The sequence below is a fragment of the Anolis sagrei genome, chromosome 5 (genome assembly GCF_037176765.1).
Source record: "Anolis sagrei isolate rAnoSag1 chromosome 5, rAnoSag1.mat, whole genome shotgun sequence".
Classification (NCBI taxonomy): domain Eukaryota; kingdom Metazoa; phylum Chordata; class Lepidosauria; order Squamata; family Dactyloidae; genus Anolis; species Anolis sagrei.
In genome coordinates, this window is record NC_090025.1 from 59,694,165 (window position 1) to 59,720,311 (window position 26,147).

At 38.3% G+C, this 26,147-nt stretch overlaps 1 long non-coding RNA gene across 1 annotated transcript; it reads right to left on the bottom strand.

The window, feature by feature from the left end:
• Nucleotides 1–10,809: 10,809 nt before the first annotated feature.
• On the bottom strand, nt 10,810–15,215 carry LOC137097165 (uncharacterized). Its single transcript, XR_010910004.1, has 2 exons — nt 15,119–15,215; nt 10,810–11,775 (listed from the first exon to the last, which is right to left on the bottom strand). It is a non-coding gene; the product is annotated as an uncharacterized lncRNA (long non-coding RNA).
• Between the last annotated feature and the right edge of the window lie 10,932 nt (nt 15,216–26,147).

Genomic DNA, 26,147 nt, shown 5'->3' on the forward strand with positions numbered 1-26,147 from the left:
ACAATGGGGAAATATGCTGTAAAAGAAGCTGAAATGTGTGTTCTGACCTTAAAGAGAACTTATATAAAATGATATGCAGTTATTATATGATGCCCAAGATTGTCTAGAATGTATACGGTAATTTCAAATGTATATTGGAAAAATGAACAAGAACAGACTTTATATCATTGTGAAAAGACCAAAAAGTTGAGTGCAAATAAATACTTTGATCAGTATGCAATTAAAACTAGAACTATTTCTTCTGGATCTGATGAACAATTGAAAGAGAATTATAGAAGATTACTTTGGCATATATGAAAATGAAAGCAAGAAGACACAGAAGAGTCCAAATTTACCTACTAAAGAAAAATGGTTGATAAAAGTGAGTACATTAGCAAAAAAGGACAACTTATTTGCTCTGATTAGAAAAAAAAGTTGGTAACATTTTTAAAAGGCTGGAAGCCCCTGCTAGACTTGTAGACCACGTCCCAAAGCCGTTACTATACTCCCAACTCAAGAATAGGAAACGTAATGTTGGTAGACAGGAAAAGAGATTTAAAGATGGACTTAATGCCAACAAAAACTGTGGCATAGACACCAAGAACTGAGAAGCCCTGACCCTTGAGCACTCTATCTGGAGGCCAGCTGTGACCAGCAGTGCAGCAGAATTCGAAGAGGCATGAATGGAGAGCAAAAGAGAGAAATGTGTCAAGAGGAAGGCATGTCAAGCCAACCCTGGCCAGGACCGCCTTTCACCTGGAAACCGATGTTTCCACTGCAGAAGAACATGCGTATTAAGAATAGGGCTCCACAGCCACTAAGACACTGCACTTGGAGGACCATCATCCTCAGGCTATGAGGGATCGCCTAAGTAAGTGAGAAACAATGAAAATGAGACAATGATTGTGAGTTCTGAACATTAGTAAAATTCGATTAGCAGAATTGTAAGTTGTAGTTTATAAAAGGAGATGTAAGATTATATCACATACATATTATGTACACACAGATTTCTTCTTTCCCTTTTCTCTTTTTTGCACTCATTCCTTTTCTCTTTTATTGAATATATATATAATTATATATATATATTCAATAAAACAGAAAAAGAGAAAAGAAAATAGAACATATTCATAAAAATAACTTTTTTCTTTGCTCATTTTGGTACTTGCTGTAGTACAGGAAAGACTGGAAACTTTGTGTGATTTTAGTAATCATTGCAGAGTTCCAGATGTATCCTGAAAGATTTCCTTCCCCAAGTTGCCTTTTCTGAATCTTTAATTAAAACCTTTTGTCAACTTGTCAGGTTGTAAGTTGCAATGCTGGGCAGTCTTACTTGAAAACAAGTTCCATTTGAATGCAGATGAATTATTTTTTGCTAAACAGGTGTAAGGGTACGTAGCAAAACCATAATTATAACCCAGTTTACTTGGAACAAAACTATCCTTTGAAAAATGCCACAGTATGCTTGGATGGAGCCCAGTGGTGTATGAAGAATGTTCAAACATTTAATATTTTCATTTACACATTTTGTGTTAGAGGGAACAGGGCAACATTTTCATCTGCCTCTTTTCCCAAATATTAATTGTATTTTTTCTATCAGCAGTAAATCTCAACCTGAGGCTGAGATCCTACTGAGAGCCAGTAGAGTAGAAAGTTCTACCAGAGGTACTTATGGAATAATTTCTCAGTCACCTGGTGACGTTCCCAGTTAGTTGCACCAAGTAGCTGTTATGGTTATGGGAGGGGAGAAACACTGTTGGACTTGCATAATTATATATTAGATTGATACTTACTTAGGCAAGCTGATAGAAATATGACTATGTATTGTCGAAGGCTTTCATGGCCAGAATCACTGGGTTGTTGTAGTTTTTTTGGGCAGTATGGTCATGCTCTAGAAGCATTCTCTGCTGATGTTTCACCTGCATCTATGGCAGGCATCCTCAGAGTTTGTGAGATCTGTTGGAAACTAGGAAAATTGGATTTGTATATCTGTGGAAAGACCAGGATGGGAGAAAGAACTCTTGCCTGTTGGTGCTAAGTGTGAATGTTTCAATTGGCCACCTTGATTAGCATTTGAAGGCCTGACAGTTTTTAGGTGTGGTCTGTTACTGCCTGGGGGAATTCTTTGTTGAGAGGTCATTAGCTGTTTCTGTTTGTTTCTTCTCTGGAGTTCCCATTTGTTTGAGTTTTCTTCTTTATTTACTGTTATAATTTTAGAGTTTTTTTAAATACTGGTAGTGAGATTTTGTTCGTTTTCATGGTTTCTTCCTTTCTGTTGAAATTGTCCACATGCTTGTGGATTTCAGTGGCTTCTCTGTGTAGCCTAACATGGTGGTTGTTAAAGTGGTCCAGCATTTCTGTGTTCTCAAATAATATGCTGTGTCCAGGTTGGTTCATCAGGTGCTCTGCTATGGCTGACTTCTCTGGTTTAAGTAGTCTGCAGTGCCTTTCATGTTCCTTGATTCATGTTTTGGCAATGCTGCATTTGCTGGTCCCTATGTAGACTTGTCCACAGCTGCATGGTATATGTTAGGCTCCTGAAGAGGTGAGAGGATCCCTCTTGTCCTTTGCTGAATGTAGCATTTGCTGGATTTTCATAGTGGGTCTGTAGATAGTTTGTATATTGTGTTTCTTCATCAGCTTCTCAATGCAGTCAGTGGTTCCCTTGATGTATGGCCAGAGCACTTTTCCTCTGGGTGGATCTTTGTCTTTATTCTCATGGCTTGTTCTCGGTCTTGCAGCTCTTCTGATGTCTGTGGAGTATCTCACTTCTTCCACAACTAGAAGTGTCATCATGGTATTGCAATTCTGTCCTGCATAGCCAGATCAATAGGTAATGGATTAGTCTCTTGTGCAAAAAGAAATGGTGGTGATGGTGGTGGTGGTGGGAGGGGGGGGGGGATGACTGACTGATTAAAAGCATCAGTGAGTGCATCTAACTGTAGATTTAATGTAGTTTGACGCCATTTCAATGTCATTATTTATTTTGTATCAAAAGCATTGCATAAAATAGTATAAAACTGATAAAAATAGAAGGAGCTCAGGTGGCTAAATATCCTTTGACCAAAAATGGGCAACAGCAATGGCATTGCCTGTAGCCTCCAATAACTCTTTCTTTGTACATGCCCCTATTCAATGGAATCTTGGGATTTGTAGTTTGGTAAGGCACCAGCATCCTTTGATGGAGAGGGCTGAAGGCCTTGCAAAATTACAATTCCCATAATTCCATAGCATTGAACTGTGTCAATTAAAATTATGTTAAAGATTAATTCTACAGTGTAGATAACACTCAATAATACAATGACAGCATGTAACACAATTTTTGATCCTGGGTAATAAATGCCATTTCCAAATTGGTTCTGTCATAAAAACATGGAAAAGGCTTATTCAACTGTATTTTTGCAGGACACCCTGCAAGACATTTTGCTATAGTTTTTCAATGAATATCTCATAGAATCTCAACCAGTTTAACATAGTTTGTGGCAGCCACAAAAACAAAGTATAATCACTACTTTCAAAGGAAGTACTGCAAATTAAACAGGAATAACACTTTTAAACCAGAAACAGATTTTTTCAAATTTGTTACATTGTGTAATATTTAATGCTATTTATTTATTCAAGCTATGAATCACATTAATTATTATTTTTTGTCAAATTGTTCATTTGTTTATCAATGCCTCTGTGTGGCTAGTGTTTCACCCATCCCCATGTATCAATGAACCTTTATAAAACCACCAGTCCTGTCTTGAGAGCTATCATTGAGTTATCTGCCACTAGTTGAACTCCTGGATGTGGAGAGGAAGTAAAGTAAGACTTCCTCAATTAACTGAGCACCCAAGCTGGGCTGTAGGGCTTTCTGATAGCTTTTGAATCCTAAAGATACAGGAGTGTGCCAACAGGTAAAACCTAATTATATTAAAACGTTAACATGATTACACAATATAACAAGGAGAAGTTGTATGGAGAGGGTGTATCTATCAAAATAAATTTCCAAACTGCAATTGAAAATGTTCATTGCAGATGGTTACACTGACTTTTGATATGAACTCTCCATTCCCCTTTTCTGTGCAAAGAGTATATTGGTTCATCCCCTGAACTAGTAAGTCAACAATTTCCTAAAACAAAAGATATTTCAATTTACAAAAAAATAATAGATTAATTACACCAATCTATCAGTTAAAACTTGCAACCTCTACAAGGATTGAACTGGGATCCTATATAAATTTCCTAGATAGTAGGATTTGATCAACCCAGTGAAACTTACTTCTGAGTAAACACCATAAAAGCCACTGCTTGAGTTCTGTAGTCCTTTCTATCACTTTGAATATATCATTTTGTTAGCATTTGAGGAACATTGGGTGGCTCATTTGACATTTAATCTTCTCTATACTCTGCAATATTTACTCCTACATGGTGTCAAAGTTGATTTACCTTGATGCTTAGGAAAATACCTGAATATTACTTGCTAAAATTGACCTTTTCCTATGCAATGTGACATTTAGACTTGATACTATGGTAAAACAGACCGTGGTTTCAAATATATTACTCATCCTGACCTTTGCTTGTACTCAAATATTGTATTTAGTCTAGCTAAACAACAACTAGGCCTACTGTGCACCTGCACGGCTCTCATACATTCCAATGGGCCATAAACAAGAGAAATTCCCAGCATACCTTGAATATGTGCTTTGCATTAGTAGGGTGACTTGCAATGAAATATCAAAACATTCTTTGACATTGGTGATCACATAAGTACACTTTCAAAGATAATGGTAACTATATCTACACAAATGCACCTTCATTAAATTAAAGGTGATTGCATACCAGCAAATCTGAAACAGATCATGTTTTGTCATAGGAAAGATAAGGCCATCTATCTATGCCACCTACTCAAAACTCCGCTCCCGGCTCAACACCGAAACTGATTTGGACTCTAAGCACCAATAAAATAACTTTGATTTTTCAGGAAAGTGTGGAGTAAAAGTTTGACCTTTTTAACTTGGTTTTAAACCTCCAGGGTAGAAAAGAACTGCACGAGATTCTCATCTTCTAAAACATTGTGTTATGCCAGCACCAGATACGAGATGAGTATGATAAGGGTCAGTCTTATCAAGATCTACACTGCCAAACAATGGAGTTTGATTTTTATAATATAGTCAGCATAGACTCATCTATAGTTCAATACAATTCAAGCTGCGTCATATGGGCATACACTGACCAAAAATGCGGTTCAAACTGCATTTTTGCATTATAGATTCAGCCGTAGAAAACCTCTGATAGTTTCAAATCCCTGTTCCATCTCTACTGGTGTGGAAACAGCAATACCAGGATCACTGGGGTTGTAGGGGTAAAGTGTAATCTTCAACCTCCCACCATGCTCTGGGTACAGATTTGTGTTTTTTCTTCTTTGATGCTGATAGCAACAGAAAAACAGTTGTTTGTGTGAGGGTAATGGGAATTAAAAAGGAGATTCGCTAGCAGCAAAGAAACTGCGATTTTTACATCAGAATCAGTGAAAGGGGAGATTTTTCATGCTTCCCCTTTCAGTGGTTCTCTCAAGCTATTAGCCATAATCTATAAGCTGCAATGACTGATCAGTTGGGTGGTGCTGATAAACCGTGGTTCAATATAATATAGAATCATAGAATCATAATGTTGGAAGAAACCTCATGGGCCATCCAGTCCAACCCCCTGCCAAGAAGCAGGAAAATTGCATTCAAAGCACTTCTGACAGATGGCCATCCAATCTCTGTTTAAAAGCCTCCACCACACTCCAGGGCAGATAGCTCATTAAAAAGGTGTGTAAATTCGATGCACTGACTGAAAAAATAATTTTTGCGGAGAGAGGGAAGAGAACACTTAAAATTTAATCTAAAAAATGTTATTTGTCTAGCCTTGGAATGATAAGATTTTAGAGCCTTGGTAAAATTAAATAATGCACAGGACATCAAAATGATAGCTAGTTAGCATATTTGGTAAAAGTGTACTAAAGGCAGGATACTTTTAGCCTGTAACTGCCCTCTGATGATAGGAGGAACAAGAAAAGAGCCTCCAACACACGTGAAAATAGGCACCCTTTGTACCCTGGCCATCAGCAGAATCTCAAAGTTCAGCTTGACTGGCTCAGAAACAGATTGCAAAACTGTGTATCTCACCAAAACTTCATACTGGCAGGGAGCTCACATTCCCTCCAACTTTACTGACTTGGCAAGGATAGTCCTGATTAATCCTCTAATTTTCAGCTGCTTTTAAAATATTCTGTTTTTTCCCCTCCTTGCACATTCCTCCTTTGTTCCTCTTAGTTCAGTTGATGCAAATTGAGTTGAAATGCAAAACTCCTTTGCACTCAGTGGGAGAATGGTGAAGGAAAGGAAAGGAAGTGGAGTTTTGCCCCTCATAATAGACTTAGGCAACAATAAACCACTGCATCTCTCCTAATTTTAGGTCCTTCCTCATTGATAAAAATTTGCTGTCTTGACCATATTGTAATGTTGCTTAACCACCACATGTGCTCCAATTTCATCTGTGAAATATTGGAGGGTATACCAGGTGCTACAGAAAGAACTGGTAAAACCACCTCTGAGTATTCCTTGTTTAAGAAACCCTACAATATTAGTGGGATGACTGTAGGTGACTTGAAGGTACATACACACATTGACCTTACTGCCAAAGTTCCATTCAAAGCAAGAGAAAATGATAGTGAAAGATACCCAGCTCAAATGAAAACAAGGGCATTGGCATGTAACTTGTTCTTGTTGTCCGCCTTCAAATTGTTACTGATTTCAGTGGCCTTAAGCAGAGACTATCACTTAGTTTTCTTAGTATGTATCTGACTGTTTACTAAAGCCCCCACCCCTTTGCAACTGAAAAGATAATTTAATTGCTCTATAAACTTCTAAAGACTTGAAACAAAGAAACCTCTGCAGTAAAATTAAATGAGATTTTACACAAAGAATGCTGAATATTTGTGTCAGTTGATTACTCTATTTTTGATTTTGTTGGAGTGGAAAATAGGGTCAATATCATTAGAACTACATTGGCCAAAATAAAGTGGAGGCAGCATTTTGTTATGTTTACAGCTATACAAATGCCAAAGAACGTAAATAAGGGATCCAAAAGTTGCACTGTATCAAGTTATTCATTCAGTTCTACATAAAGATAACCACAACATTTTGTACTGGAATCCTGCTGGATCCACTTGTTATAAAATTGTAGAGCTTGGGTGATGTTACTAAATTCAGAACTCGGTTTTCTAGTTTTGCAATGGCATACTTTTTGCAAGGTATAGCACATTGGGGGGAAATTGGAACCGATCCTACAGTTGGTAGATGTTTTTTTAAAAAAAATGTGATTGAAATGTTCTGCTTCAATTATGCTTGAACATATGTATGTATATATTGGATTATGTGTAAGCAATTTTTGACCTTCCAAATGTTGCTAGATTGCAAGCGCCATCATGTCTCACCATTGGGTATGTTTGGCTAATAAAGGAGTTAAAATCCAACAATGTTTTGGTGTCACATATTTCCTTCTAGATCATATGATGAATTGAAGTGTTTGTAGGTCCCTTTAGGTCCTGTCATGAGCTTCTGCCCAAGTATAGACAAAATATAAGGCTTGCTATTATTCACTTTTGTCAGATATTTATAGGATAACTATTTCTCCACAGATATAAAAGTTCTGCTGTACTAGGACCAACTATATTGTATCTGTTGAAATGTTCATTTCCAGTGACGTTTCTTTGAATATAGTTTTCTAAGCCTGTGAGTCTGGCTGGTGATACAATCATGACCCCACACTTAAACATTTAAAAGAAAACAAAGTCTTTGTTAGCTTTTTTCTGTGCACATGAGGACAACTGTTAATAGAATAAGTGACCTCACCTGGAGTGGTATGTCTGATTTTGGACATCACAGCTGAAAAATGTATGGATAAAGTGGAATGTGTCCAGAGGTTGGTAACCAGAAGATTGGAAAACCAAGCTCTGTGGCAAATAGCTTTGGAAGCTGGATGTGTTTAGCTTGGAGTTGAAAAGACAGAAGTGATATAATAGCCATGGTTTTTTTTCACCTAAAATAATGCAGCCTTGAGTGCTGTAGGAAAGGTGGTAACTTTGATGGACTTCTCTGAATACAAGCCAGTAAGAAATTGGCTTGCCAGCATTGGGCATAAGTGGAGATTGAGGCCAGAGGCTATTTAAATCCTGGCTGCTCTTGCATGACCTCATTTGGATTTTGAACAAGGCTAGTATTACTACTTCAAACTCAACTTAACTGCATCATATAAGTCTAACTGTGGCATCAACTGCACTGCCAGATAATTCAGTGTAGCTGTCACATTAGCCTGGGGTGTCCTAACGACACACCAAGGCTAATGCAGTTTAACCCAGGGTGAGCCTTTTAATCTGTCTTACAATTGTGTTAAAAACATCTACAAAGATTTGGATCTGCAAGGAATATCTGGATCTTTTTTGTCCTTTGGCAGGGGAGACTGCCATCTGAGATCACCATGTGCTCAGGCAGCTGAGTGAGGTGTAATGGCTATGCCTCCCAAGCCTCCTTTCACCTCATCCCCCCCCCCCCCCCATACAGAGAAAGCATCCTTACCATTGCTGGAGGTTGCCCTCTTCCTGGATCACCCTCACTAATCATGTGATGGATCTTTGGACAGAGAAGGGGGTGAAGGATGCCATGGGAGGCTGTGCCTTTTCCTTGCTATGCTGAACCTTCAATAAGTCAGGGTATAACAGCCCTGTGGGGTCAACATGTGGTGCCAAACCAGCATTTTAAATGCCAACTCATCCTGCATTTTGCAATGCTGTAGAAGTGCCCTGAGTTGAACTGCATTATATGAGTCTGCACTAACCATAAAATGTAGTCTCAACTTGGATTATATTGCAGTGTAGATGGGGGTAGTGCACTCTCCTACATGGAAGATCTTTAAACACGGTTGAATGACAATTTTCTGGGTTCACTTGATTTGCAGATTTCTACATGGCAGCGGATTGAATTAGGTGGCCCTTGTAGTCCCTTCAAACTCTATGATTCTATAAGTCTATGAATCTAGAATATGAAATGTAATTCTTCAGCAGAAGTATTATTTCAAGGAGGGAGGTGAGTCTCTGACTAGGATGTGTTTGACTATCAGCTGACTACATAGAGAATGTTGAACCTGTAGTAGTATTCTTACTTTTTTACCAGTGTTAAGAGTCAGACTAATTCATATTGACTTACTCATGACTGTTTGCTTTTAACATCAAAGCCAATACATTAAACATAAGCCCTTTAGACACAAATACAGTGAAAGTGATCTAAATTGAAATGAATGCACTCACAATAGCACTATCCTGAACTATTTTTCTTTGAGAGTGATTAATTAAATAGTCCACTATATTAGAAACCAAGGAATCACCTGCCTGATAAATTAATCAATGTTTAGGTATTATTTTGGCAAAAAATGTTTCTAAAGTGCTACCTCTGTCTTCTGGTAATACAGTGTATATACATGTCATCTCTATACTAGATATTAAAAAATTCTAGGGGCTATGTTGAATGCCACTCAGATACTTGCAATGTTGAAGGATTTTGTGGGGGAGTCACTACCTTATAATGTCTTTTCCATTGAGAATTAATCGAATGTGCATTCGAATGACAATTTCCTTGGCAGATAGTCCCTAATCATGACCTAAATTCAAGTTCCTGTATCTGATTAATACACTTTTAAATTAAGTTAAAATAATCCTGTCATAATTGCTCCATTCCTATGCTGCTATATATTTTATCCACCTTATTGACCAGCCTATCCTTTAACTTGTTTGCATACTGGGACCCCTTACCCCCCAAAAAATGAGACTAGAAATATTTCTGTCATTGCCTATGATGCTTGTTTATTATTGTTTATGATGTTGTTTTTATGCTGTTTTTAATATTTTATTTGTTTTGTTTTAACTGTATGTTGTTTTGGGCTTGGCTCCATGTAAGCTGCCCCGAGTCCCTTCAGGGAGATGGAGGCAGGGTACAAAAATAAAATTCTTTTTCTTCTTCTTCTTCTTCTTCTTCTTCTTCTTCTTCTTCTGCCTTCCCAGAGTTAAAATGGATCTGACAACTATGTCTTGCTGTCAACTGCAGTCCAGTCATATATACAAACAAGCTTTCAGAATGTTTTTTGGTTATACATGAGTGTAACAAGGAGATAGTGCCCAAAATATAGTGGAAGTATAACACTTCTGGACCCCTCCTAAAGCTATGCCTAATATAGAAGTCTACAGTACATGTAAACAATAAGGTATATACTCTAGAATGGGGAGGCTTCAGGAGCACAACATTAGAGTATGCAGGCTGCTAGCTTCACTATGTTGACCCCCTGCTCTACACTGAGGACATCACTGTAGATGGTGATTTTCCTTTTGAAATGGAGAGCAATGATACAGCCTCTGTAATGTAGAGATCTGAGTGTAAGTCTTGTTTCCAGGAGACAGGGTTTGAATCCCTGCACAGCCATGAAGCCCAATGGGTGATCTTAGCAAGGAATCCTTTTCCTAAGTTAGAGATAGGCAAGGGCAAACCTTTGAATAAATTTGTCAAGAAAATCAGTGGGCAGGTTTACCATGTCAGAATGGACTTGAAGCTACATAACACTGAGAAAATTGATAGATTTTAGTTTAACACCTTCTTGGCTTTTAAACAACACAAGGAAAACTTGAATGAAGGTGGAGAGTGCTGTAAATAATATACAGGTAGTCCCCAAGTTATTAACATCTGATTTACAAATGACTCATAGTTAAGAACAGGTGTGACTGTAGCGACGATAAGGAAGACAGGCAGTCCAGGAGGGTGAAGGTGATCTCAAAGTTTATTGATCAGCCAAGCTGTTTATATATCTTTTCTTGTGCTCTTTGCAAAGCTTGTATAGTAACAGTGAGTGGGATTACATAATTGCCAAGTGATTGGTTGGACTCTCAAGGGTGAGGTAATCTACAGGTGAGGTCAGCTATAGATGATGTCATCCTTCCTGTCCTCAAGGGTAATGTCCATACATGGTCAGTGGGGTAGGAACAGTGTATGCATCTGGGGAACACGGTTTGCCGATGTTTTCCAGTGGCATAACTGGTTTTCTACTGGTTTCCTACATCCCACCTTTTTTTGTTTATTTAAAGGCCAGGACATATATAGGACATTATCTTGAGGCGGGGGGAAAGGTCAGCAGAGTGTGAGGCTAGCAAGAAGCTTATAACAATGGGATATATATATCAAATGTAGCGGTAGCAGATTATTATATAAGTAATCAATAGTTGTGTAGAGTAAACAAATTGGATAATAAAAGTTTTATCAAGCAGGTATAGTGTTTGGCTAAATATGTTAAACTAAGTCATTAAAAAACAACATGTATAAGTATTTTGTTGAAATTATTTGTGAGATTTGAAACAACACATAGAATAGACTGGAAGGTGAATGGAATTTTGAAGGCCTTGGTGTCACGTCATCTTTTTAGAGGCAAATGTAGCGAACAGGAACCCAAAGCGCTTGATTTAAGAAGTCAATGACAGAGAATGTGTGTTTAAACAATGTTGTTAAAAAGCAAATCATGTTTGTTAAAGTTCATAGGTTTATGACAGTTGAAGCAGGAACTCTTGGTTCTTGGCAGGGGGTTGGACTGGATGGCCCATGAGGTCTCCTTTAACTCTTTGACTCTAGGCGATGAGGGGAGCTGGGCCTTCTCACTCCGGATCTGGCAACCTGTATCAAGGGAGGAGGAGGAGGAGGGAGAGGGGGTGTGGAGGTTTGGAAATATTTCTGGATCCTGGTAACGAGAGAAGAATCAGATAAAATTAAATTCAAATGATTAATGGTAAATAACACGTATAGGAAGGCCATTGGAAAGCGAAACCCAAAAACGAGCAGGAAAGAGGAAGGGGGTGACTCCCCCCTTTTCTTTGTGTGTGAGAAAAAGCAGATGGTTTGTAGAGGTATGATTTGAACGCTCAGCAATCGCGTTTGGTGTGGCTATCATATGGAATGTTAAAAATGTGGGCAGAACATTGTGAACTTAAGGTATGTTGTCTATGAATGTAAAGGTATAAAGAAAGTGGTTGAGAACACGTTTGGTGTGTCTTTTTTGTGAGGGGTTGTTTAAATGTAATTAGAGAATGTGTCAACAGTGACATGAAGAATTGTGTAAGGGAAAAATGAGGGAAAATGTGTGTTGTTTGTTTGTGAAAGCTGGTTTGTTTTAGTGTCTATGGGGTGTAGGTTAAAATGAGCTGTAAACATATGTATTAGATCAATTGAACATCTTAAGAAAACTGAGTGTGTTAAACCCAGGTTAATAGTAGCAAGCCATGTTTAACTCTTAGCATTGGGATGGTATGATTTTAAAAGCTTTGGAACTGATACAGAGTCATAAAAGGAAAAAAAGTGATTTTAAACTCTTTTTAGGTTTAGGTAGCAATGTGGGTGGAGTCTCAGAAAGAATAGACTCGATCAAGGTGGAAAATGTTGTATTAAAATCTTTAGGGAATGTATTTTGAGCAATGTTATGGGTAAGTGGTTTTAATCTGTTGAAATATATGTGGATGAGTGAGGCAATGAGCAACAGTAAACTTGTTGGAAAACTTTAGTGATTGTGTAATGAGAAATGGATAATAGGTTTTGTAGTTTGAGGATGAAAAGGCATGACTCTCATAGGGTTGTGTTGTGTTGTAGAGGAAGGATTGTGGTAGCTATTAATCAATCAATCAATGATTTATTATGGTCTTTGACCAGCATAGTATAGAATGGGGATCGGTGTGTGTAAGGAAGGGAATTGTAGTTTTTAAGTATTAGGCATGAAAGCAGAATGAAAGCATATTTAAAAACATCTTATAATATCGTATAAAAGAGACAAATTAAAAGCATAAAACAGATTAATTAAGCATAAATCAAAAGGTAAACAATCATGAATCAAAAAAATCACACGAAACAGACAGAAAGGGAGGAGGGAGGCAATGTTGGTGTGTGTGTGTGTGTGTGTGTTTAGATCTCAAAGCCTGGCCGTGCCTGGGACGGCTAGCTCTCTCCTGTGGAATGTACGCCCCCCCCCCCCCGATTTGGGCAGCGTGTCTGTCGGCTCGGAAAGGGGAGAGACTCTGATGGATTTTTGTGTGTAAGGTAGATATGATGTGTGAATAAAGCAATAAATGTGTGGTTTTGAGTATCTGTTTTATGAAGTAGGTATTTTAGATTGTTTATTAAAATAAAACAAGGAACAGGGGGGTGGTGTCTGTCTTTAAGAAGTGAGTGTTGATTTTAGCATGTTGTGTTTGATATGGAGGGGGGGGGAAGTGAGAGTGTGGTCTTTTAGGAAAGGAAGAAGAACATTAAATAAAGCTATGATTTGTAGACTTAATAAACTCAATTTTAAAATGAATGTCTAAAGTGTCGTATGATTAATAATATAGCAAGATATGTTATCATGTAAGCATGTTTTATCAACCAATGTTTTGTAAGAAGTGTGTTTTTGTGAAGCTGATTCATCTGTAAGTATCAGATGAAAAATATGGCTTTTAGGTGTGATTTGAATGTAATGTGAGTCTGATATATAATTGACCCTTTGAAATGAAAGGGACTTGAAGTTTTGTGTGTCAAGTTCGGCTTAATTTTATTGTTGGTGGAGTTTAGAATGTGTTTTGATTGTGAACTATAGATTTTAAGAACCACAACTCTTGATTATGAAATCAACACCAACTCTATCAGTATTTAAATTGTTGTGCATGGGTATCTGTATCAAACTAGATCAAGCAAATGAAAATCTATTTTGTATATGAGACATATATATCACAATTCATGACAGGTAGCAAACTTATGGCTATGAAACAGTAATAACAACGAGCAAAATTATAACTATGAAATAGCAACAACAATGAAAACAATCTTAAACAGTCTCTGAGTTGAGGGTTAGTATAACATAAGGAACTGTAAAACTTAGACAGCTTTTTTATCAAAACATGGTTAAAACGAATGAGGAAAGTAATTGATCTTAATCAAAAGATGATGTATGTATATCTCTGGGACTTTTGATCAAACAGAAGTTTATTTTTTAAAAGGGTGCCCTTTATTCATGTTTGTCACGGGAGCTTTAACTGAATGGAAATGTTTTTATGTTATCTTTTGTAGAGAGGGGTTAAAAGAGAACACGGACATAGCTGTATCTTAGCTAGTGCCGATTAAAACTATGGGAATGGGATAGGGGTCGTTAAACGGTCTCATCAATGATGTATTAATCTGTGACCTGACAGAGGTCTATCCAGACGTGGTATAAGCGCTGTTTATTTATGTAACTTCTCCTGCAAAAGCCTGTATCTTTTCAGACTCAAAATCTGGGAGGTGGATTATGATATTTATGATTGTTTGGTGATCAATGGGCTGTTCAACCGCCAGTGTTGCGGGATTGAATGACATTATTGGAAGCTCTGGTTGACCAGCTGTTTTAGTGAATGTGCCGGAGCCATAAATTAGGTCTGGAATCACGGCTGTTGTGTTTTGAATGTGTTCAGTCAAGGATATAGCTTCCCCGAATCTTGTCATGTCAGGAAGGGTTGCGGTTATGTTTTTTCGGCCCCCAGCATTTTGAATGGTCTGAGGAATCATGTCTCTCAGCGGCTGGGGCTGTAACAACTTCTCAAGACTTGGCTGTTTATTTTCAAGAGAAGTAGAGGGGAGATTTGGATCGGCGGGGGATGATTCAAAAGCAAAGACACATGAAGGCGGGATAGGGAGGGCTATCTGTGAACATCTCATCTCGAGCGGGGTAAAAAGAGGATTTATGATCTGAGTTGGGAGAGGTTGATTCGTGACCGGAGCCACGGGTGGGCGATTATCTGTCACTCCCAGGAGAGTGATTGTTTCACAACATTGCTTCCACAGCAATAAGTGTTGAATTGTCCCCTGGGGTTTTTCAAGGAAGGTTTGACCTATCCTGACCCAATCCGATGGTTTTAATGACCCCTGCTGTGGATACCAAGGGCAGTGGCTCTGAATTTCTCTAACTAAGTCTTCCAAGTCTCCTTGACTGACTTCGGGACCCTCCCTCTGCCCCAACAACTTGCGCAACTCCCCAGCATGATCTTGCTGGTGGTAAGTTGACACATTTCCACCCATGTACTCACGAGATTGGGAACGGTTAGACCGTTGATCGTGCACGAAAGCTATTCCAGCGGTGAGCAGAAGGCGGGGAGGATCACGTCGGGGTCACCAGATGTAGCGACGATAAGGAAGACAGGCAGTCCAGGAGGGTGAAGGTGATCTCAAAGTTTATTGATCAGCCAAGCTGTTTATATATCTTTTCTTGTGCTCTTTGCAAAGCTTGTATAGTAACAGTGAGTGGGATTACATAATTGCCAAGTGATTGGTTGGACTCTCAAGGGTGAGGTAATCTACAGGTGAGGTCAGCTATAGATGATGTCATCCTTCCTGTCCTCAAGGGTAATGTCCATACATGGTCAGTGGGGTAGGAACAGTGTATGCATCTGGGGAACACGGTTTGCCGATGTTTTCCAGTGGCATAACTGGTTTTCTACTGGTTTCCTACATGTGACAACAGGAAATGAGAGAAATCTAACCCTATGAAGGGAAATTCATTCCTGGAAGAGTTATCATGGGGAAAATGTGTTTTCACTGAAACATTATCACCAATCCTCATTTCCACAACAACCCAAAATTTTCAAAATCTAATTATCATAGGGACGGAAAATGAGGTGAAATCTTCTGAACAGTGCACAAATAGCAAAACAAACACCACAAGGGTGTTAACATTTCCCTATGCTATTCATAGTATGTGTGTGTGTGTGTGTATAAGAATGAGAGAGAGAGAGAGAGAGACTTAAAATGTATCTGTTCTGACTTACATACAAATTCAACTTAAGAACCTATAGAACCCTTCTTGTTTGTAACTTGGGGACTGTCTGTATTATGTAGAACTTTCAACAGTGCTTACTTCTGCAATAAGGTTCAGTGTGAGAATATGGATGGTATCACTATGCCCTGTTTCTCATCTGTGAAATGCTGGGAGAGTTTACAACCACACCATTACCAAATGTGTATAAAAATTCTAGAAATCAGATTAGCAACATCATTACAGAAAAGCAGGGAGGGGGTTTCCACTAACTTTCTCTATGGAAGCACAAATAGAAGTTGTTTGTGTTGTCTTCCAGAAAAGTAGTGACCTTCAACATAATATTTAGGAAAATATGCAGAACTGGATATCCTGTAGGTTGCATAATGGAGTGTGAAGTAAGGATGTCACTACAGGAGGTCATCAATATTCAACAAAGTGGGAAGATAAAGAATACGTGTGAAAAAAAATCTATCAGAGTTTCAATTTCTGTGGCAGAAAGGAAAGAAGGGTTTGACAATACAATTATTTTCTTGGAAGCAGGCAAGCAGTCACTACAGCATGGCCATATTTTTGTGGCATATGTTTTACTATTAATTTCAAAGAAAAGATGCTCTGCATATCTAAATGATTTATTATTTATTTAAATATCCCAAACTGCCCTATTTTATTTCATCATAGATAAGTCATTAGTAAATCAGCCAACTACATTTTACCTCAGGATAGCGAGTTGATTAAACACTAACAACCACAACAGGAACCTCCTCAAGAGAAAAATGAGGCTTTAGGAAAGGAAAAGTTGAACATATCTAATATATTTCCAAATGATGGATCTCATTGCATTTCCCCCCTCTAATTTCTGTTTGTTATATACATACATACATACATACACACACACACACACACACACACACACACTAAAGCTGGGCCTCTTAATCTTTGTCCACGCCTTAGTTACATCTAGACTGGATTACAGCAATGTACTCTTCATGGGGCTGCCTTTGAAGGCAGCTTCAAAAACTATAACTTGTGCAAAGATTGGCAACCAAGCTACTAACTGGAGCTAGCTATAGGGAGCACATGATGCCCCTACTAATTGGCTCCCAATAAGTTTCCAGTCGCAAATTAAAATGCAGGTTATTACCTACAAATCCCTAAATGGTTTTGGTCCTGCCTATCTTTATGACTGCATCCCCACTGTTCTTTCTTAGCTTCAGAGATGGAGGACAGAATGCTCTGTGCTGCCAGAAGAGTATGCTCACTAAATGGGTCTTCATCATGGCACCTGTAATAATCTTCCAACAAGACATATATCAGGAATAGTACCCTGAAGACAGTGTGCCCTACAGCCTCTTGGTATAGAAGCCCGTGAGCAGGTTTTTATTATTTCAATAAAGCACTCATATTCCTCAGAGATAGATCTTATCATCTAACATATAAGAGAATTTAGACCAATCCGCCTTTCTGAAGTTGAATCTTAATTTAAATCAAACTTCCTGAGCCCATATAACTGGAAGCAATTGGCATATTATTGGCCAATGTTGTGTGTTTGGTATTGGTGGTCCCACTGATTTGTACCTTGTTGCACAATGCTGTTGCTCACAAACAGAAGGTTTGGGTTATATCTTCGGTGCCATCTCCCACTGTTGTAAGATGGTGGGAGCTTACTATCAAGAATAAGCAATAATTTATGCAATTCAGTCCAGGAAAGGGTAGTCTCTCCATTTTTATCTTCCTGAGTATTGCCCCATATGTGGCTATGACTGTTAAAGTCACCAATTACTACCACCCTTTGGTGCTTATCAAAGTTCTCAGAGGAGAAACAAAACTCTTCATTTGGGGGCTTGTACATAGAGGTAATCATGATATTACTAAGCTCTATAGTTATAACCTCTATATTTTTCTGTAGTTTTTTTCTAATGATGCACAACTGAGAACTAGCCTTTTTAAAAGAGCTGCCACACATTGGACTGACATTTTCATACAGATATCAGCCATGACCCCTGGATTCCTTGGTCAGTGGCTGCCAGCTTACATTCCATCAGTGTGTATGTGAAACTGAGATTCTCTATTCCCCCCTCGCACACACATACCATTCCTTGACACTTGTCTTTCCAGAATGTTCATTTACTATTTTAAACCTCTCTCAGTTATTAGTAGTTTTGGCATGTGCTTTATATTATATTGTAGATTAGGTTGCCATATATGTTTGAAACATTCTATTCATCCTGTGTGAAATAACTGAGGTACCATCTCCAAAATCCAATAATAAAATTAACTAACATCCTCCATGATTTGGGTTACAGATTGCCTCTGTGGCACTATAGGAAGAAAGGGGATAAGTTGAATTATGTAATACTGATCCACACCATAATACAGTTTATATGAATTTCAGAAGAAGTAGAGAATGAGGTAGAGCCTGGAACCCCAGGTCTCGGCGGTGGTCAGGGGAGCTTTTGCACAATGAAAACTTGTGTGCCAGCTGCGTCCGTACCTTGGGAAGTCTGACTTGGCCACGGTGATTGACGCTCTGGTTACATCCCGTATAGACTGCTGCAACGCTCTCTACGTGGGGTTGCCTCTGAAGACTGCCCAAAAGCTGCAATTAGTCCAACGAGTGGAAGCCAGATTACTAACAGGAGCGGGGTACAGGGAGCATACTACTCCTCTGTTGCGCCAGCTCCACTGGCTGCCAGTTAGCTTCCGAGCACAATTCAAAGTGCTGGTGTTGACCTATAAATCCCTAAACAGCTCCAGCCCAGTTTACCTGTCCGAACGGATTCTCCCCTATGAACCATCAAGGTTGTTAAGATCTTCTGGAGGGGCCCTGCTCTCGGTCCCACCAAAAACAATTCTTTATTGATTAGTCAATTTTGACCATATCAAAACATGCAAAACATACAAATCATACACATACAGTAAAACCATATATGAATACAACCCATCATGGCCTACTGGCCTGTCAACCCACTTCGCAATTGCGTCTGGTGGGGACGAGGGACAGGGCCTTCTCGGTGGTGGCCCCTCGGCTCTGGAACTCTCTGCCATTGGAGATTAGAACTGCCCCTTCCCTCCTGACCTTTAGAAAGTTAGTGAAAACCTGGCTTTGGAATCTAGCATTTGATGAGTGAGGCAATGGCTTTTGACCACACGGACGGATGGGGATGAATAGTGATTTTTATGGTAACGACTTGGCTGTATATAATTATATGATAGTACTTTAATGTGTTTATAATAGTGTATTATTGATGTGATGTTTTTAAACTATTGTTGTTAACTGGCCTGAGTCCCTCGTTGGAGGTGAGAAGACCGATATATAAAAGTTCTAAATAAATAAATAAATAAATAAATATCTTTACCTATGAAGGTATTCATTGGTTATGTGGATTCAACCCATCACATGGCTGTGAATCTGGTGGGTTAGTCTCTAAACCTATTTCTAGTACACTCTCTTCAAATAGTCCAATCTGACAGTGACAGTCCTAATTAATCCCCAGCCATTCTACTTTTTCAATTGTTTCAAAAATGCTCCAGTTTCTCCCTTCTCCTCCTACTTTTTTCTTGGCTTACTCCAGTGACTGCAGAGTTAAAAGGCTAAAGTCATTTGCATTCCATGTTACCCATTGCTAGGACCTTATCACATGCTCCTCCCTTCCATGCCATTTTACCAGCAAGCATGACGAAACTGGGGCAAAATTATTGACAACCTTCCTGTGTTGACGAGGAAGCATCCTGGGCCTCAACAGGAAGTTGAGGGATGTCATGTGATAGGCTATGTGCCCATCCATCCCTCATCCTAGTATGCTTAAAATTGGTTAGTGTGATGGGGTCCCTAGTAATCTCAAGAAAAAGGAAACTGCTGTGGTTTCTCCTACCTTGTGAATTTTTCTTCATTAATGACATTTGCCATTGTTTGGCTGCACATGTTCCAGTTTTGTTCTGGGAACTGCTGGAGGGTATAGAAGTAGCCCATCAACCATAATCTCCCATTTGACTTCCATCAACTAAGAACTAGGGTTGTGTGTGGATTTCATTTCCTCCATTTACTTTGTTTCTTTTTGTACCTTCAGAACTTTGGGAGCCCAGTACAAAAACTGCATGACACAAAACCAATCAGGAGCCAATCTTGGCTCCTCCACCCCTATTTGGTATCACAGTTGAATATTTTTGATTTTCCTTTATTTTGCTGATTCTTTTTATTTAGTGGAACTGATTGGGAGTTGGGGACCTGAAGGATGGTGGGTAGGGTGAGTGCACATTTGGGGGCTTGTGTCTTCTAAAAGATAATAATAATAATAATAATAAGAAGAAGAAGAAGAAGAAGAAGAAAAAAAAGAAGAAGAAGAAGAAGTAATTTCTATTGATTAGCTCTTAGGCCACATCACAATACCAAACCAAACAATAAGGCTTGATAAGACTTGATTGCATTCTATGTGACAAGTTAAAACTTATAACAATACAGTCAATAAATATGATAAGATACGATAAAACTTTAAAAAACTGACTATATACATCATATTTCCTTATCAACCCTACAATTTACCCCAATCGGTCTCACATAGGTAGTTCTCAAATGTATTGTTTTACTTAAATACAGAGCTGTTATATATGTTATTTTTAGGTCTTGGCCACACATAAAATATGTAGAGAAGAAACAGGTAAAAAGCCTCCTTAAACATGTGTGCATGCCTGCAGAAAAGCGCCTCTCCTCTAGAGTAGAAAGAAGCAACTTAAATGCCTAAAATGATGGGAAAGAAAGTGTGGGTAGCCCTCCACCCGCAATAGAAAATGCATCTTTCAGCACCCCCAGACTGAAAACAGATATCTGCCCTCCTGTATTTGGGAGGCTTCCAAAAAATGGATTGGGGCCCCCACTGAAAATGGCTCATGGTGTACTCAGATTACACAAGTCTATTAAGCCTACACCTGCTTCCCCCCTAAAACGGATCTTGTCCAATTCCTCAACCTTCTCACTAAGTTAAAGACTGGAAATGAAAGTGGTTAACTGAAGCAATATTAATATGCAAAACAAAATAAAATAAATGAAGGACCCCAATTCCTTAAAAAAATAAAAATCTCTCACCTAGACAGTGAAGACAAAAATAAAAGACCCTCCAAAAGAGAGTGGCTTCTGAAGCACCTCCAGCAATGGTTTAGCACCGGGATTGTGGCGCAGCTGGCTGAGTGTCTGCTGCATTAAGATCACTCTAAACAAAAGGTCATGAGTTCGAAGCCAGCCCGGGCTGGAGTGGGTGTCCAGCCATTGTGTAGCCCGTTGTCGACCTTTGCAACCCGAAAGACAGTTGCATCTGTCAAGTAGGAAAACAAGGCACCACCTTGTGTGGGAGGCTAAATTTAACTAATTTATGAGGCCATAAAGAAAGAAGACTCCGGGGAATGTGGAATGCGGAAGAACTTCATCGGTGTCGTTGATGGACGATGAAAAGCAGCAGCTCCCCTGGCAGCCAGAAAAAAAAAAGTTAAATAGCCTTTGTCTGTTAAATGTTGTTTGTCAAACTGGCATTGAATGTTTGCCATATATGTGTTTACTGTAATCCGCCCTGAGTCCCCTGCGGAAGGGCGGAATATAAGAACTGTAAATATAATGGTTACATGGAGAGAAACCAAACACTGGCTTACCTCAGAAGCTAAGGCAAGAGCATTTTGGGAAAAATTAACCAAAGCAGATGAAAATAAAGAGGAAGGAAGTAACAGGGAAAAGGGAAAGAATAAAACATCGCAATTAGAAATGCCAGAAATGGGAGTAGAATCAATAAAACCAGCTGACGAGAGCGAGGAAGAAGAATACGAAAACAGGAGGAAGAGAGCCAGAGAAAAATCACCCAAAGAATACCCTCCCCAATCACTTGACGCAAGGAAAGACAAAGATATAGAGGATAAAAATTTAAATATGAAAAATGATGGATTGTAAAATTAAAGTGTACAGTAACAATGTCAATGGTCTTAATTTACCTAATAAAAGAAAGAAAATTTTTCACCAACTAAAAAAAGGAAATTATGGTATCATTTCATTACAAGAAACTCACATTACAAAAAAACACTGTGGCCTTCTAGAACAAAAAAAAACTGGGCAAAATGTTCCAAACTGCAGGCGTACATAAAAGGAATGGAATTGTAATGTACATAAATGAAAAATTGCCTTCAAAGCTTCTATTCAAAGACCAGGAGGGGAGAATACTCGGAGTAAAAGTAGAAATAGAAGGCAGAGACATTCTAATATGCTCCATATACGCCCCAAACACATCTAAAGATAATTTCATTAACAAACTAAAAAGATACATAGAGGAACAGGAATACAAAGACCTCCTGGTACTAGGAGATTTTAATGGGGTGTTAGATCCATTAAATGACAAATCTTCTAACAAGCCATCAAGAAACTCAAAAAAATCAGGAGCTCTACCCAAAAAAATTAAAAACCTATTAGATGATCTAGAATTAAAGGACATATGGAGATACCAACATGATGGAGAAAGGGACTTCACCTTCTTTTCCCACAGGCATAAAACCTGGACCCGTATCGACATGGTATGGGGAACCAAATCAATACTACCAAACATATCGAAAAGCAAAATACTACCAATGATAAATTCTGACCACTCTCCGATAGAATTAATAATAAACATGGATCAGAAGGGAAACAGCACATTCATCTGGAGGCTGAGGGACGACCTCATAAAAGATCCTACCCAAATAGAGAAAACAAACCTTGCAATAAAAGAATATTTCGAATTCAATTTGGACAAGGGAACGCCTACAGAAATAGTATGGGATGCTAAAAAGGCCTGCCTAAGGGGACACTTCCTTGAAATAGGTACCAGAATGAAAAAAATTAAAAAGGAAAAATGCGAAAAACTCCTCAAAGAAATAGTCAAAAGCGAGAAATTAGTTAAGGAAGACCCAAGTAACAAAAAAGCTCTACACCAATTAGAACTTCTAAAAAAACAAATGAACACCCTACAACTAGACGAAATAGAAAAGAAACTTAAATTTGCCAAACAATATCATTTTGAAAACGCCAATAAGATCGGAAAGTGGCTAATGAGAAGAATAAATATTAAAAAACAAAAAAGACAGATAACAAAAATAAACGAGAATGGCAAAAGTTACTTCCAAACCAAGGATATCATGGAACAGTTTGTAAAATACTACAGGGAACTGTATAAAGACGAGAAGGTACCAGAAGAAAAAATATCGTTATATTTAGGCAAACAAGATATACAACGTATAACAGAAGAACAGAGAGAAAGTTTAAATAAGACCATCACCCAAGAAGAAATTAGAACAACAATTAAAAACATGCCTCCCGACAAAGCACCAGGGCCCGATGGATTCACCATCAAATATTATAAGACCTTCCAGGAAACGTTAATACCCTATCTGCAGAGAGTAATGAATAATACACTGGAAGAGGGGAAACTCCCCGACTCATGGAAAACAGCCTCAATATCGCTAATACACAAAGAAACTACAGATAACACATCGGTCAGGAACTACAGACCCATTTCACTACTCAACGTAGACTATAAAATATTCACGGGAGTATTAGCGAACAGACTGAAGAATTTACTGAGCAGCAGAATAATGGAAGACCAAGCAGGGTTCCTACCCAAACGCCAACTAAGGGATAATATCAGAACAGTAATAAACATCATAGACTACTGCGAAAAATCAAAACAGAAAGAAGTGGGTTTAATGTTTCTAGACGCAGAAAAGGCTTTCGACCGGGTTAACTGGAATTTCATAAGAGCATTATTAAGGGAGATGGACATCGGACACCAATTTACAAAAGCGATAGGGGCAATATACAATGAACAGACTGCAAAAATAGTGGTTAATGGTCATCAATCAGCAGACATTCCTATAAAGAAAGGGACTAGACAGGGATGCCCGCTTTCGCCACTGATTTTCATACTAACCCTGGAAATATTACTAAACAACATAAGAAAGGACAAAGAACTACCAGGGTTAAAAATAAGAGGCCACCCCTTTAAACTCCGCGCTTTTGCAGACGATGTAGTGTGTTTTGTTGAAGACCCCATCAACAACACAAATAAATGGTTAACAGCAACCGAGAAATACGGGGAAGTGGCGGGGCTAAAACTGAATAGAGAAAAAACCCAGATCATCGTCAAAAATATGAGCAAGGAGAATCAAGAGAAGCTGCAAGAACAGACAAAGATAAAAATCAGCACAAAAGTAAAATACCTAGGGATAATAATTACACCCAACAACAATCACCTCATCAAAAACAACTATGAGAAGAAATGGTCTGATATCCAAAACAAGCTGCTGAAATGGTCACAACTCAACCTATCACTACTAGGCAAGATAGCAGTGATAAAAATGAATGTTCTACCCGACATTCTTTTTGTATTCCAAGCGCTCCCAATTTTGAAAACAAAGACACTACTGAATAAATGGCAAAAAGCAATCATCAAATTTATATGGAACAACAAGAAACACAGAATAAAAGCAATCCACCTAATAGACGATAAAAGAAGAGGGGGACTAGCTCTTCCCGAACTCCAACTGTACTACGACGCCGCAGCATTAAGCTGGGTGAGAGACTGGGCAACACTGAAAAAAGAAAAGATCCTGGCGGTGGAAGGCTTCGACATAAATCAGGGGTGGCATGCCTACCTCTGGAGAAATAAGGATAAAAAGGAAAAACTTTTTAAAAATCACCCCATAAGAGCCGCATTAATTAATACCTGGAACAAATATAAAGATAAACTTCACCAGAAAACACCAATGTGGTTCTCTCCTACAGAAGCAAACCACAAAAGAGAAATACCCAGGAACATATGGCTCCCATATAAACAACTAATAAACATCAAGGGACAGGAAACCGTACTCAAAACCAGAGAAGAATTAAACGAGGTGGACCCCTCAATCTCATGGTTTCATTACCATCAGATTGTAGAAAACTTTAAGATAGACAAAATAATCGGTTTCGAAACAAAGGCCTCTTTTTGGGACAACATATTAACAACAGATACAAAACTTATAAGAAAAATATACAACCAGCTACTAAAGTGGGCTACCGAAACAGAACAAATTAAGACCAACATGATATTATGGGCAAGAGATCTAGGCCATTCAATATCCCTCATTGACTGGGAAAAAATCTGGAAAAGCAAAATCAAGTATACATACTCAACAGACCTAAAGGAAAGTTGGTATAAGATCTTCTATAGGTGGTATTTAACACCCGAAATCTTGGCCAAAATTAATAAGAATAAGAAAAATGAGCGCTGTTGGAAATGTGAAAAAGAAAAAGGTACATTCCTACATATGTGGTGGGAATGTAAAGGGATTAAAAAATACTGGACACAAATTCACAAAGCAATTGAAAAAATTTTAGAGACAAAATTTGAAATAGGACCAGAACTACTTTTATTGGGACTGCACAACCTCAAACTAGAAAAGAATGAGGATAAAATAATTTTTTACCTGACAGCAGCCGCTAGGATGGTCCTAGCCAGACAATGGAAAAATAAAGAACTACCAACACTGGAACACTGGACCCAGAAAATACTGGATATAATTAACATGGATATCTTGACACAGAGAATCACTCGAAACCACAACAAACCTCAGAAAACTAACTGGAAATCAGTACTAAAATTCATACAGGAAGAGAACAAGGGAATGTATTTAATAGAGATACAATAATTACAAAAACAACAACAATAATAATTTAAAGAAAATAATCCCTTTATTAGTATTTCTTTATCCAAGAAGGAGATAATAAAAAAAGGGGGAATAATCACCCTTAGCAATTAAGAAGATCAACATCCACACTAACTTCAAAGCGAATATTAAAAAAAAAAAAGCCATATACAAATTGAACATTTGTACTAAGTAACTAAGTACAACAGATGGGAAAAGCATATGAAAGCTAAACTTAATAGGTTATAAGTAAAAAATTTGTACCATACTGGATAAACCTGGAAGTTTCAACCCGCACCTTTGTCTTCCCCCACCCACTTGTCCCCCTCCCTTTTTCCCCCTATGTGACATCCCCTTCCCCTCCCACTCCTTTTTCCCCACCCACAATCTTCCCCCTTTTGGTCTGTATGTACAATAGTCTAATGTCTGTCGAAAAATGTCTATTCGTTCTCTGTATGTCTATTGTCTATTTTATAATGCAAAATCAATAAAAATTTATTTAAAAAAAAAAGAACTGTAAATAAATAAATAAATACCCCACTAGTACAGTTGGTCATACTAATAAATGACCGAAATCTTATCATCTATCATTCCATGTTTTGGCACAAAGT